Source organism: Ranitomeya imitator, chromosome 2, assembly GCF_032444005.1.
Source record: "Ranitomeya imitator isolate aRanImi1 chromosome 2, aRanImi1.pri, whole genome shotgun sequence".
NCBI classification, from domain to species: Eukaryota; Metazoa; Chordata; class Amphibia; order Anura; family Dendrobatidae; genus Ranitomeya; species Ranitomeya imitator.
Window position 1 is genome coordinate 561705719 of NC_091283.1, and position 12962 is coordinate 561718680.

A 12962-nucleotide genomic window follows, 5' to 3' on the forward strand; every position below is an offset into this window, starting at 1 on the left:
CTGTGGAAGACTGGGGAACTTCCCTAATGGCAAACAGCAAATAGGGTAACAAGTAATCCCAGTTCTTCCCATCTTTGTCTATCGCCTTCCGGAGCATCTGTTTTAAGGTTTTGTTGAAGCGCTCAACCAGGCCATCTGTTTGAGGGTGATAGACAGACGTACGCAACGGGTCTATTTGTAAGAGCCTGCAGAGCTCCTTCATTACCCTCGACATAAAGGGAGTCCCCTGGTCGGTGAGTATCTGTTTTGGAATTCCCACCCGACTAAACACTTGTACCAATTCCTTGGCGATCGTCTTGGTAGCTGTGTTACGCAAAGGGACGGCTTCCGGGTAACGAGTGGCATAGTCCACGATGACGAGGATATGTTGGTGCCCACGTGCGGATCGGGGAAGCGGCCCAACCAAATCCATCCCAATTCTCTCAAAAGGGACCCCGATGATAGGAAGGGGTACCAAAGGGCTACGGAACTGAGATTTAGGGGCCGCGATTTGGCACTCTGGACAGGACTCACAATAGTTACGCACATCACAATGTATTCCAGGCCACACAAAACAATGCAATATCCTTTCTGTGGTTTTCTGTACCCCCAGATGTCCCCCCATTATATGTCCGTGGGCCAAATCCAGTACCTTCCGCCGATAAGGTTTGGGTACCACTAACCGTTGCACTGTGTCTTCCCCTTTTTTTTCTACCTGGTAGAGCAAATCATTTTCAAGAACCATATATGGGTATGCTAGCCTAGTGTCAGGTTCTACGGGTACCCCATCTATCATTTTTACATTTTTCCTAGCCGGAGTCAGGGTAGGATCTTTCATTTGCTCGCTGTGGAAGTCATCCACCTGGACTCCCAAATCTGGCAGGCAGGGTGCCGGATGGCTGTCTGCCTCCGCCTCTCGCTGAAGTTCCTCAGTTTCCTCTGTTTCCCCCGCCATGACGGAGAAGGGGTACTGAAGGTTAGATTCACTAACCTCCCCAGCAACATCTTCCTGTGGGGTCTCCTCTAGGGACTCGGGACCTCCAGATGGCATGGGAGAAGATTCACGGGTACAGCTACCGTGAAGGAGCAACTGATTCTCCCACAACTGCCAGAAATAGGGAAAATCCCTGCCCAGGATTACATCATGTAACAATGCGGTAACGAGTCCCACTTTGTGCTGCACTGACCCATAGGGAGTAGAAATCCATATGACCGCTGTTAAGTACGAGCGGGTGTCACCATGCACACACGTCACAGAAAACTTGTCAGACGGACCAGACGGAAGTGCCACTAGACTAGCTTTCACCAGAGTCACCACACTTCCAGAGTCTAGTAATGCCACAACATTTTTTCCATCAACAGATAATTCACACAGGTGTTTCACTGTATCATTTTGACCCGCATTCACACTCACTAGCTGTGTAACCAAAGACATGCGTTTTCTAGAGTCTATAACGTCGCACTGCATGGGTTCAGCGGTAACAGGACAGTTCGCAGAAACATGACCCTTCTCATGGCAGCGGAAACACCTAACAGGTCCCCTACTGAGACCACCGTCCAATACTCTTGGTCTCGGAGTGCGAGCAGTCCCGGACTCCTCCCCCACAGTTTTAAGCGATTTTCCTTCACCCGTGGTCCCTGGAACAGTCTTACCGGTTCCACGAGGAGGAGGCACAGACCGGGGTTTGGCGGTGTCGTCGGGAAGTCCTTCTGCCACGGAATAACGCTCGACCAACTCCACAAGTTGATCCGCTGTCGTGGGATTTCCTTGGCTTACCCACCTTTTCAGCGCTGGGGGTAGTACTCTCAGGTACTTGTCCAGGACAACCCGCTGGATTATTTCGGGTATTGTCAGTACCTCGGGTTGCAGCCATTTCTTTGTCAAGTAGATCAGGTCGAACATCTGAAACCGCGCTGGTTTATCTTGCTGGTATGTCCACTGATGTACCCTCTGTGCACGGACAGCCGTCGTCACACCCAGCCGGGCCAGGATCTCAGCTTTCAGCTTCTCAAAGTCCTGAGCGACCTCCGGGTCCAAATCATGGTAAGCTTTTTGGGCCTCGCCGGAGAGAAACGGGGCAATCAAATCGGCCCATCGTGCCTTCGGCCACTTCTCTCTCAATGCCGTCCGCTCAAACGTTGTCAGGTATGCCTCGACGTCATCTTCTGCAGTCAGCTTTTGCCAGTATCGACTCACATGGATCCTTCTGGACTCTGCTTCCGGGTCAGCGTCAGGCATGCTCACCAGGCGCTGCGCCACCTGTTGGAGAAGTTGGCGGTCTGCAACCGTCATGTCCAGTAACTCCTTCAGCTGTGCGGCCATCAAGCGATTAGCTTCGTGCTGTGCGGCAGTGGCCTGCTGCTGTACGGCAGTGGACTGTACTAAGGCTTTCACCACGTCTTCCATGCTGTCGACTGTGCCACGGTATGCCCGCGTTCTCCACCACAATGTGACAAAACACTCTGGGATCGCCTTTGCTGGGGTCAAAGGACACGTGGTTTGTGCATTGAATCTGAGGCGTACAGCAGGTTTCTGAGCAGGCTGACCTCAGGTCAGATTTATTAACGTGAAAGCAACACAAAAAACAAAACATAAAAATAAATCCTAGCCTGTCCGGCACTAACTAAACAAATACGTTGCTATCTCAACAACTGGGGGGGCTTCTCCCACCCAGCTAACATCATACAGATCTTGAGCAGAGCTCTTCACTCACGTTTGTCTCACACAGGCAGGCAATCTGTGTGCCCCAGGCAGACACTGGAAACACCCAGGCTGGTCATCTTTTATTCCTGCAATCATTAACCCATTAGCACCCTGAAGATACTGAGTGGCCTAATTCACATAGGACAAACACCTGGGCGAGATATACCTGCCTCCATCTACCACACCAGCATGAGTCTTACAGGAGTGACATGCGTCTAGCTCTGAGCAGGTGGCAACTATACTGACCGCAGTCCCTAAGCTCAACACAACACTAGAAGTAGCCGTGGAATGCTCCTAACTCTGCCTAGGCATCTCGTCACAGCCTAAGAGCTAACTACCCCTAAAGATAGTTTTCCTGCTTCTATCTTGCCTCAGTGAAAATCCCCAAAGGATAGATTAGCCCCCCACAAATAATGACTGTGAGAGGAGAAGGAAATGACATACGTAGTATGAAACAAGATTTAGCACAGGAGGCCACTACTAGCTAGATAGAAATAGTACAGAACAGAACGCTGTGCGGTCAGTAATAAAAACTAGAAAAAGTCCACCGCAGAGAAATGCAAAAATCTCCACACCTGACTAAAGGTGTGGAGGGCAAACTCTGCTGCCCAGAGCTTCCTGCTAACTGAATAGATCCATACTGAAAAGCTGGACAAATGAACAAAAACAAAGAAAGTGCTGAACAACAAAGTTCACAACAAGAGAACCGCAAAAGGACAAGCAAGGACTTAGCTTTGATGAACTGGTCAGAGAGTCAGGAAAGTCCTAAGAGCAATTTCAAAAACCTGACCGGCACATCCAAACCTAGACTAAGTGTGAACAGGTGCTGAACCTAGAGTCGCCAACTCGTATATAGTTAAGTAAATAAGGCAGCACACTGCAGCGCTAGAACATACAAACTTGAAAAACGAAATTTGAACTGCATTACTGCACTAGAAATATGAAAAATGAGAGCGTTTAGCGCATAAAATTGGCCAATTTTATGTGTACCTGGTAGCCCCTTTACGGCATCTCTCTTATACCAGGTCCTACACTTGCCTTACCTCGCTGAGAATAAACGTCTCCATCTGAATGGGTACATGTGAAAATTCTCTAGCCTTCTGATCGTGCACTCCGCCTCCTAGCCACAGGTGTTTTAATTACAGCAGGTCCAATACCCCTCCACAGAGAGAGAGAATTTTAGTCTAGGAAGAGGTTTTCACATGTACCCATTCAGATGGAGACGTTTATTCTCAGCGAGGTAAGGCAAGTGTAGGACCTGGTATAAGAGAGATGCCGTAAAGGGGCTACCAGGTACACATAAAATTGGCCATTTTTATGCGCTAAACGCTCTCATTTTTCATATTTCTAGTGCAGTAATGCAGTTCAAATTTCGTTTTTCAAGTTTGTATGTTCTAGCGCTGCAGTGTGCTGCCTTATTTACTTAACTATATACGAGTTGGCGACTCTAGGTTCAGCACCTGTTCACACTTAGTCTATGTTTGGATGTGCCGGTCAGGTTTTTGAAATGTATTCTCTAGCCTTCTGATCGTGCACTCCGCCTCCTAGCCACAGGTGTTTTAATTACAGCAGGTCCAATACCCCTCCACAGAGAGAGAGAATTTTAGTCTAGGAAGAGGTTTTCACATGTACCCATTCAGATGGAGACGTTTATTCTCAGCGAGGTAAGGCAAGTGTAGGACCTGGTATAAGAGAGATGCCGTAAAGGGGCTACCAGGTACACATAAAATTGGCCATTTTTATGCGCTAAACGCTCTCATTTTTCATATTTCTAGTGCAGTAATGCAGTTCAAATTTCGTTTTTCAAGTTTGTATGTTCTAGCGCTGCAGTGTGCTGCCTTATTTACTTAACTATATACGAGTTGGCGACTCTAGGTTCAGCACCTGTTCACACTTAGTCTGATTTGGTCTTCTCCCGGCTTTGCTCAATGAATGATTTCACAAACTCCCCTCTCCCACTCTCTGACCACAACCTTCTTTCATTCTCTATCAAGAACTGCCATCCCGCTCAGGTCACCCCCTCTTTCCACACTTATAGAAAGATACAGGCCATTAACACCCAGAAACTTATGAAGAACTTGCAGTCCTCATTGGCCCCAATCTTCTCCATCTCATGTCTTGATTCTGCTCTGAAGCATTACAATGAAACCCTGCAAAGTGCTCTGGATGAAGCTGCTCCTCCTATACATAAAACAACTCGGCACAGACGGCGACAACCGTGGCACAAGCTGCAAACACGTTTCCTGCAGCGGTGCTCCAGGTGCGCAGAACGTCTGTGGAGAAAATCTAATCTACCCGAAGATTTCATCCATTATAAGTTCATGCTAAAGACATACAATTCTGCCCTTCACCTCTGCAAACAAACCTACTTCAACACCCTCATCACCTCCCTGTCCAATAACCCTAAACGTCTCTTTGACACGTTCCAGTCCCTACTCAACCCAAGAGAGCAGGCCCCAACCACGGATCTCCGTGCTGACGATCTGGCCAATTACTTCAAAGAAAAAAATTGACCACATTCGACAGGAAATCATCTCCCAATCTCTTCATACCATGCACTGTCCTCCCTCCCCCACTGCATCTAGTTCACTCTCTGACTTTGAAGCAGTTACAGAAGAAGAAGTAATCAGGCTCCTTGCATCTTCTCGCCCGACCACTTGCACCAGTGACCCCATTCCGTCACATCTCCTCCAGTCCCTTTCCCCAGCTGTCACCTCTCACCTAACAAAAATATTCAACCTTTCCTTCACTTCCGGTATTTTTCCCTCCTCATTTAAGCATGCCATCATACATCCATTACTTAAAAAACCATCCCTCGACCAAAACTTTGCCGCTAATTATAGACCTGTCTCTAATCTTCCCTTCATCTCTAAACTCCTCGAACGCCTGGTCCACTCCCGTCTTACCCGCTATCTCTCAGATAACTCTCTTCTCGATCCTCTTCAATCTGGCTTCCGCTCTTTACACTCTACTGAAACTGCCCTCACTAAAGTCTCTAATGACCTACTAACAGGTAAATCTAATGGTCACTACTCCATGCTAATTCTCTTGGATCTCTCTGCAGCATTCGATACTGTGGATCATCAGCTCCTCCTCACTATGCTCCGCTCCATCGGCCTCAAGGACACCGTTCTCTCCTGGTTCTCCTCCTATCTCTCTGGCCGGTCCTTCACTGTATGTTTTGCTGGTTCCTCCTCCTCTCACCTTCCCCTTTCTGTTGGGGTTCCTCAAGGATCAGTCCTAGGCCCCCTCCTCTTTTCGTTGTATACTGCCCCTATTGGACAAACAATCAGTAGATTTGGTTTCCAGTACCATCTCTATGCTGATGACACCCAATTATACACTTCTTCTCCTGATCTCACGCCTGCCTTATTAGAAAACACCAGTGATTGTCTTACCGCTGTCTCTAACATCATGTCCTCCCTCTATCTGAAACTAAATCTGTCAAAAACTGAACTCCTCGTGTTCTCTCCATCTACTAACCTACCTTTGCCTGACATTGCCATCTCCGTGTGCGGTTCCACCATTACTCCAAAGCAACATGCCCGCTGCCTTGGGGTCATCCTTGATTCTGACCTTTCATTCACCCCCCACATCCGATCACTGGCTCGCTCTCCTTACCTGCATCTCAAAAACATTTCTAGAATTCGCCCTTTTCTTACTTTCGACTCTGCAAAAACTCTTACTGTTTCACTTATTCATTCTCGTCTGGACTATTGTAACTCTACTAATCGGCCTCCCTCTTACCAAACTTTCCCCACTCCAATCTGTCCTGAATGCTGCTGCCAGGATCATATTCCTCACCAACCGTTACACCGATGCCTCTACCTTGTGCCAGTCATTACACTGGCTACCCATCCACTCCAGAATCCAGTACAAAACTACTACCCTCATCCACAAAGCACTCCATGGCTCAGCACCACCCTACATCTCATCTCTGGTCTCAGTCTACCACCCTACCCGTGCCCTCCGCTCCGCTAATGACCTCAGGTTAGCATCCTCAATAATCAGAACCTCCCACTCCCATCTCCAAGACTTTACACGTGCTGCGCCGATTCTTTGGAATGCACTACCTAGGTTAATACGATTAATCCCTAATCCCCACAGTTTTAAGCGTGCCCTAAAAACTCATTTGTTCAGACTGGCCTACCGCCTCAATGCATTAACCTAACGATCCCTGTGTGGCCTATTTAAAAAAAAAAAAAAACAGGTTCCTCGCATTATGTTCTCATTCACTTTATGCAGTTAATGGCCCTCTGTGTCTGTACTGCTACATACTTAGGCAGTTAACTGGTTCATGCAGCTTTACATGAACACCCGAGCCTTACACTATGGCTGGTCCGAATAACTATAGCAATTGTTACCATCCACCTCTCGTGTCTCCCCTTTTCCCCATAGTTTGTAAGCTTGCGAGCAGGGCCCTCATTCCTCCTGGTATCTGTTTTGAACTGTATTTCTGTTATGCTGTAATGTCTATTGTCTGTACAAGTCCCCTCCATAATTTGTAAAGCGCTGCGGAATATGTTGGCGCTATATAAATAAAAATTATTATTATTATATTATTATGTTTGGATGTGCCGATCAGGTTTTTGAAATGTATTCTCTAGCCTTCTGATCGTGCACTCCGCCTCCTAGCCACAGGTGTTTTAATTACAGCAGGTCCAATACCCCTCCACAGAGAGAGAGAATTTTAGTCTAGGAAGAGGTTTTCACATGTACCCATTCAGATGGAGACGTTTATTCTCAGCGAGGTAAGGCAAGTGTAGGACCTGGTATAAGAGAGATGCCGTAAAGGGGCTACCAGGTACACATAAAATTGGCTATTTTTATGCACTAAACGCTCTCATTTTTCATATTTCTAGTGCAGTAATGCAGTTCAAATTTCGTTTTTCAAGTTTGTATGTTCTAGCGCTGCAGTGTGCTGCCTTATTTACTTAACTATATACGAGTTGGCGACTCTAGGTTCAGCACCTGTTCACACTTAGTCTATGTTTGGATGTGCCGGTCAGGTTTTTGAAATGTATTCTCTAGCCTTCTGATCGTGCACTCCGCCTCCTAGCCACAGGTGTTTTAATTACAGCAGGTCCAATACCCCTCCACAGAGAGAGAGAATTTTAGTCTAGGAAGAGGTTTTCACATGTACCCATTCAGATGGAGACGTTTATTCTCAGCGAGGTAAGGCAAGTGTAGGACCTGGTATAAGAGAGATGCAGTTCAAATTTCGTTTTTCAAGTTTGTATGTTCTAGCGCTGCAGTGTGCTGCCTTATTTACTTAACTATTCCTAAGAGCAATGACTCCAGGCAGGAACAATTGACAACTGGCATTGAATGAGGGATAAGGCCAGACTAATATAGCCGAGCCAGAAAGACGATCAGTGAAAACAGCTGCTGAAGCTAAATCCAAGAAGCAGCCATACCACTAAAAATCACAGGAGGGAGCCAAAGAGCAGAACTCATAAAAATGCTACTTACAACCACCGGAGGGAGCCCAAGAGCGGAATTCACAACAGGGCTGGCAGGAAAGGAGTATGAAGAAACAGGTTGGGACCTGTTCACACGGGAAGAGAAGAGCAAGGCTGCAGATAGGAGCGGAAGAGCAGCAAGAGATAGCGCAGAACAAAAGCTAAGCAGAGCGGAACCGCAAGAAGTGCGGAGAGGAGCTGATGCAAGAGATTACTGCAGCAGCAGAAGCTAAGCAGAGCTGAGCCACAAGGAATGTGGAGAGGAGCTGCAGCAAGAGATTCCTGCAGGAGCAGAGCAGAGTAGAACGGAGCATAACCGCAGAAGCGCGGAGCAGAGGTAAAGCTGCAAGAGAGCGGAGCACAGGCAAAGTCACAAGAGCCGCAAGAGTGCAGAGCATAAGGAGGCAAGGAAAGACACAGCAGGGAAGGAAGCCACAGACAAGGAGACAGAGGTAGGACAAAGTTCAAACAAGGTAATGGAACAAGACAAGGTACAAGAACAAACACAGGGACCAGGTTATTCTGCCTCCTGGAGGGCGGACAAACAAGATCAAGGCAAGGCAAGGAGAAAAGCCTCTAGAGAGGGTGTAACACAGAGCAAGGCCTGGCAACTCAGAAGCTAAACACAAACTGAGCTAACACATTGCACAGGCCCAGTCCACTGGGTGGAGCTGCACTAAATACTGGAGGCCTCTTGGTAATTGGTCAGGGACAGATTAGACAGGTGCACCTGATTCCTATAAGAACCAGAGAGTTCAGGCGCCGCCCCCCTATGCACAAAGCCAGGAAGCATGCAGAGAGCAGAGGCACAGATTATGAAGCTGGCAAGAAACAGAAACCACAACATGACCTGGAGCAGTGGGTAAGATAGTGTGAGAGATGAGAGGCCATGCCGTGATGCCAGCAGAGTTGTTACAGATCAGCCTGTAACTTCATTTTCCACTTTGATTTTCGGCATCATTTCAACTCCAGACCTCCGTGGGATATTAGTTGTGGTTTATGTTGAACATTTTTAGGTTTTATTCTTCTCAACACATTCCACTATGAAATGAATAAAGATTTACAACTAAAATATTTCATTCAGTGATATCTAGGATGTGAGATTTGTGTTCCCTTTATTTTTTTGAGCAGTGTATATATTTGTAAGAAAATATATAATATTTTTCATATAGAAATGTTTGCAAACAGTGCTAACATTGCATTAACACATTTTAATTACTATTTTAAACATAATTTTGCAGACAAAAAAAACTACAAGAAAACTGGTTGCACCTTCCCTTTAAATCATGACAACCCAAAACATCCAAATGACCCTGATCAAAAGTTCACATAGCCCATTTTGTAATACCGTGAATTGCCCCTTTTAACATCAATGACATATTGAAGTCTTTTGTGGTAGTTGTGGATGAGGTTCTTTGTTTTCTCAGATGGTAAAGCTGCCCACTATTCTTGGCAAAAAGCCTCCAGTTCCTGTAAATTCCTGGGCTGTCTAGCATGAACTGCGCGCTTGAGATCTCCCCAGAGTGACTCAATGATATTGAGGTCAGGAGACTGAGATGGCCACTCCAGAACCTTCAATTTGTTCTGCTGTAGCCAATGACAGGCTGACTTTGCCTTGTGTTTTGGATCGTTGTCATGTTGAAACATCCAAGTGCATTCCATGCGCAGCGTCCGGGCTGATGATTTGCAGTATTTGCTGATAACATGCTGCATTCATCTTTCTTTCAACTTTGACCAAGTTTCCTGTGCCACTGTAGCTCACACATCCCCCAAAACATCAGTGATCCACCTCTGTGCTTTACAGTAGGAATGGTGTTCCTTTCATCATAGGCCTTGTTTATCTCTCTCCAAATCTAACGTTTATGGTTGTGGCCAAAAAGTTCAATTTTGGTCTCATCACTCCAAATTACCTTGTTCCAGAAGTTTTGAGGCTTGTCTCTGTGCTGTTTTGCATATTGTAGGCGAGATACTTTGTGGCATTTGAGCAGTAATGGCTTTCTTCTGGTGACTTGACCATGCAGCCCATTTTTCTTCAGGCGCCTCCTTACTGTGCATCTTGAAACAGCCACACCACTAGTTTTCAGAGAGTCTAGTATTTCAGCTTATGTTATTTGTGGGTTTTTCTTTGCATCCCAAACAATTTTCCTGGCAGTTGTGGACAAAATTTCTGTTGCAGTGCGATTTTTTTTATTTATTTTTTTTATCACGCCCATTGACTTGCGTTGGCAGGTCTCGTCCGAGATACAAGGACTATCACAGATGAGCTGGGACTCATAGCTTAACATTGGTGATTTTATCGGATTGCACTCGTGCGTTTTCCTCGCAGATGAGTATGAGCCCTTATCCTTCTTAATAGTGTCTCCGCACTCTTTTTATACATTTGTATTAGCCTAGGACCAGGGACCTCATTCAGGCCTCATCACAACCATCATATTTCAGTGCATTTGTGAGCCCAGTGGAAATGACTAGGATCGTTGAGATGTGCAACTGTCCATGTGAAGAATCTTCAGCGCAATAGTTTTGTCTTTTAGGATGAGACTTTCACATAGACCTAATACAAAAAAATAATGGATGCCATATGCACACCACCTGTTTTTAACAGATCCATTGTATAGGAAACTGATTTTTTTTCTTTTATTACTATTTTTTTTAATTGTGGATGTGAAAAACAGACATATGGAACACCATATGGATGAAAATCAGACAAGTTTTCATCCACTTATATGAATGTGACCTTACATTGACAATGAGTCTCCTTTACATCTTTTACATGGCAGACTAACATGGAAACCAGGCCGTAACCACATCATGTGAGGTGTTTAGCTGCCATCCCTGGCACTGAACAAGGGTATGTTACAGCCAACATTTGCTGCAGATGGACTCTCATATAGAGTCATGGCGTCATGATTTTACAGCACTTCTCCCCCAACAGAGATCCCATGTGTCAGTCGTGAGAAATCTAGCATAGAAGCCATATGCAAATCAGGTTGGAACTGCACTGGGGAGGGTGTCAATGCACTTGGACAGTTTCTTTCAAAAACCTATACAGCAATACCACTGCTTCCATGTGTAGAAACATGCTGACAGCTTCCCTTTAACCACTTAACGTCTTATGATGGACCATACCCGTCATAAGTCAACTCTCTGCCTTAGATGAGGAACATATCCGTGTGTAATCAGTGTGACACGTACTGGCGCATGGGAAAAGCCGTACTAAAAATTGTCGTGGGCTCCCGCATAATGTTGATAACCAGCAGAGAGAAAGGCCACCACTGAGGGCTGATGTTACTAATCTGAGGAATAGGACAATATCCCAAAAGGTTCTCAGGCTATTAATAACGACTCACAGCTGTTTGCCTTCACTAGTTAGTTTACGAGGAACCCCAGAAAAAAAATGATGTAAGGTTCCCCTATAAATTCTAAACAGCAAAGGCTAAACAGACAACTGTGGGTTGATATTAATAGCCTTGGGAGGGGCCAGGGATATTGGCTCCCCTCCCAGGCTACCAACATCTGCCCTCAGCCGCCCCAGAAATAGCGCATCCATAAGATGCCCCAAATCTTTTGCTTAGTCTCGCTCATCCCACTTGCCCTGTGAGGTGGCAAGTGGGTTAATAGGGTTCAACAATTTCAACTTTTTATTGTCAGCGACATCAAGCTCAGAGGTTAGTAATGGAGAGGTGTCTATAAGACTCCCCCATTACTAATCCCATAATCATATTCTAAAAAAAATACACAGTCAGAATAAAATCCTTTAATTGAAAAACACACCCCACCCTAATTTTCCCATTACTGTAAAAATGAAATAAAACATATTCCTCCCCTGTCTACTCAGCCATAAATCCAGGACACACTGAGCTGAGCTTGGGGCGCAGCTTTAGTGTCAGGTGGTAATGTCATATAGGTTATCGCCGGTCACTGACAGCTGTTCAGTTCAGTGTGACCAGGCCGATGATCTGTGCTAACCTTCATCATGTCACCTATATCACAGTGAGAATTTTCACATTGAGGTCACCACAGTTCATCGGGCCACTCACAATGAGATGTCCTTGGGAACCGCAGCTTCAGTGACCTACAGTAGTCTCAATGACGTCACCGCAGGTCATTGAAGTTGCACTCAAACGCTCAGCTCAGTGTCTCCTGGGTGCCAAGCTGATCAGTTGCATCATGCCACAGTTCAGCAAGGCATCCAGATGAAGCAGAGATTACGGCGTGGGACAAATGGATTATCGCCGGACAGGTGAGGAATATGGTGGTTGTTTTATTTTTAATTTTACACTAATAAATAGGTAAAGGAGGGTGGGGAGTGGTTATTTCAAATAAAGGAGTCTGTGTCTTCTTTTCAATTAAATTACTTAATTCTGGCTGTTTTTTTTAACAATATAACTATGGGGTTAGTAATGGGGCATCTTATAGACACCTTTGTCACAATTCTTCCGCTCAGGCGCTGGCGTTTTGAACAGCTGACATGGGCCTCTAACCAGGGCTGCCACTAGGAATTTCGGGGCCCCCTTAAGACTCCACCCCTCAAACTGGCCACAGCCCCACAGCTCTGTTTTGGATCACACATATAGCCAGCAGCTTTTGCTTTAGCCAAAAGATTGTTTAAGCTGCCAAAATGACAAGGTAGACTCTTTTGGCTGAGCTCTACTCTACTCTATCCTATTAATCATTTGTTAAAATATGCAATACAGTTTAGGTATATTTTTATTTATTTTTCAATTTTTAAAATGACCAATAATATCACATACAGGGGACAAATACCACCGCACCATGATCAGACACCATATTACCACCACATAGTGACCTATAATACC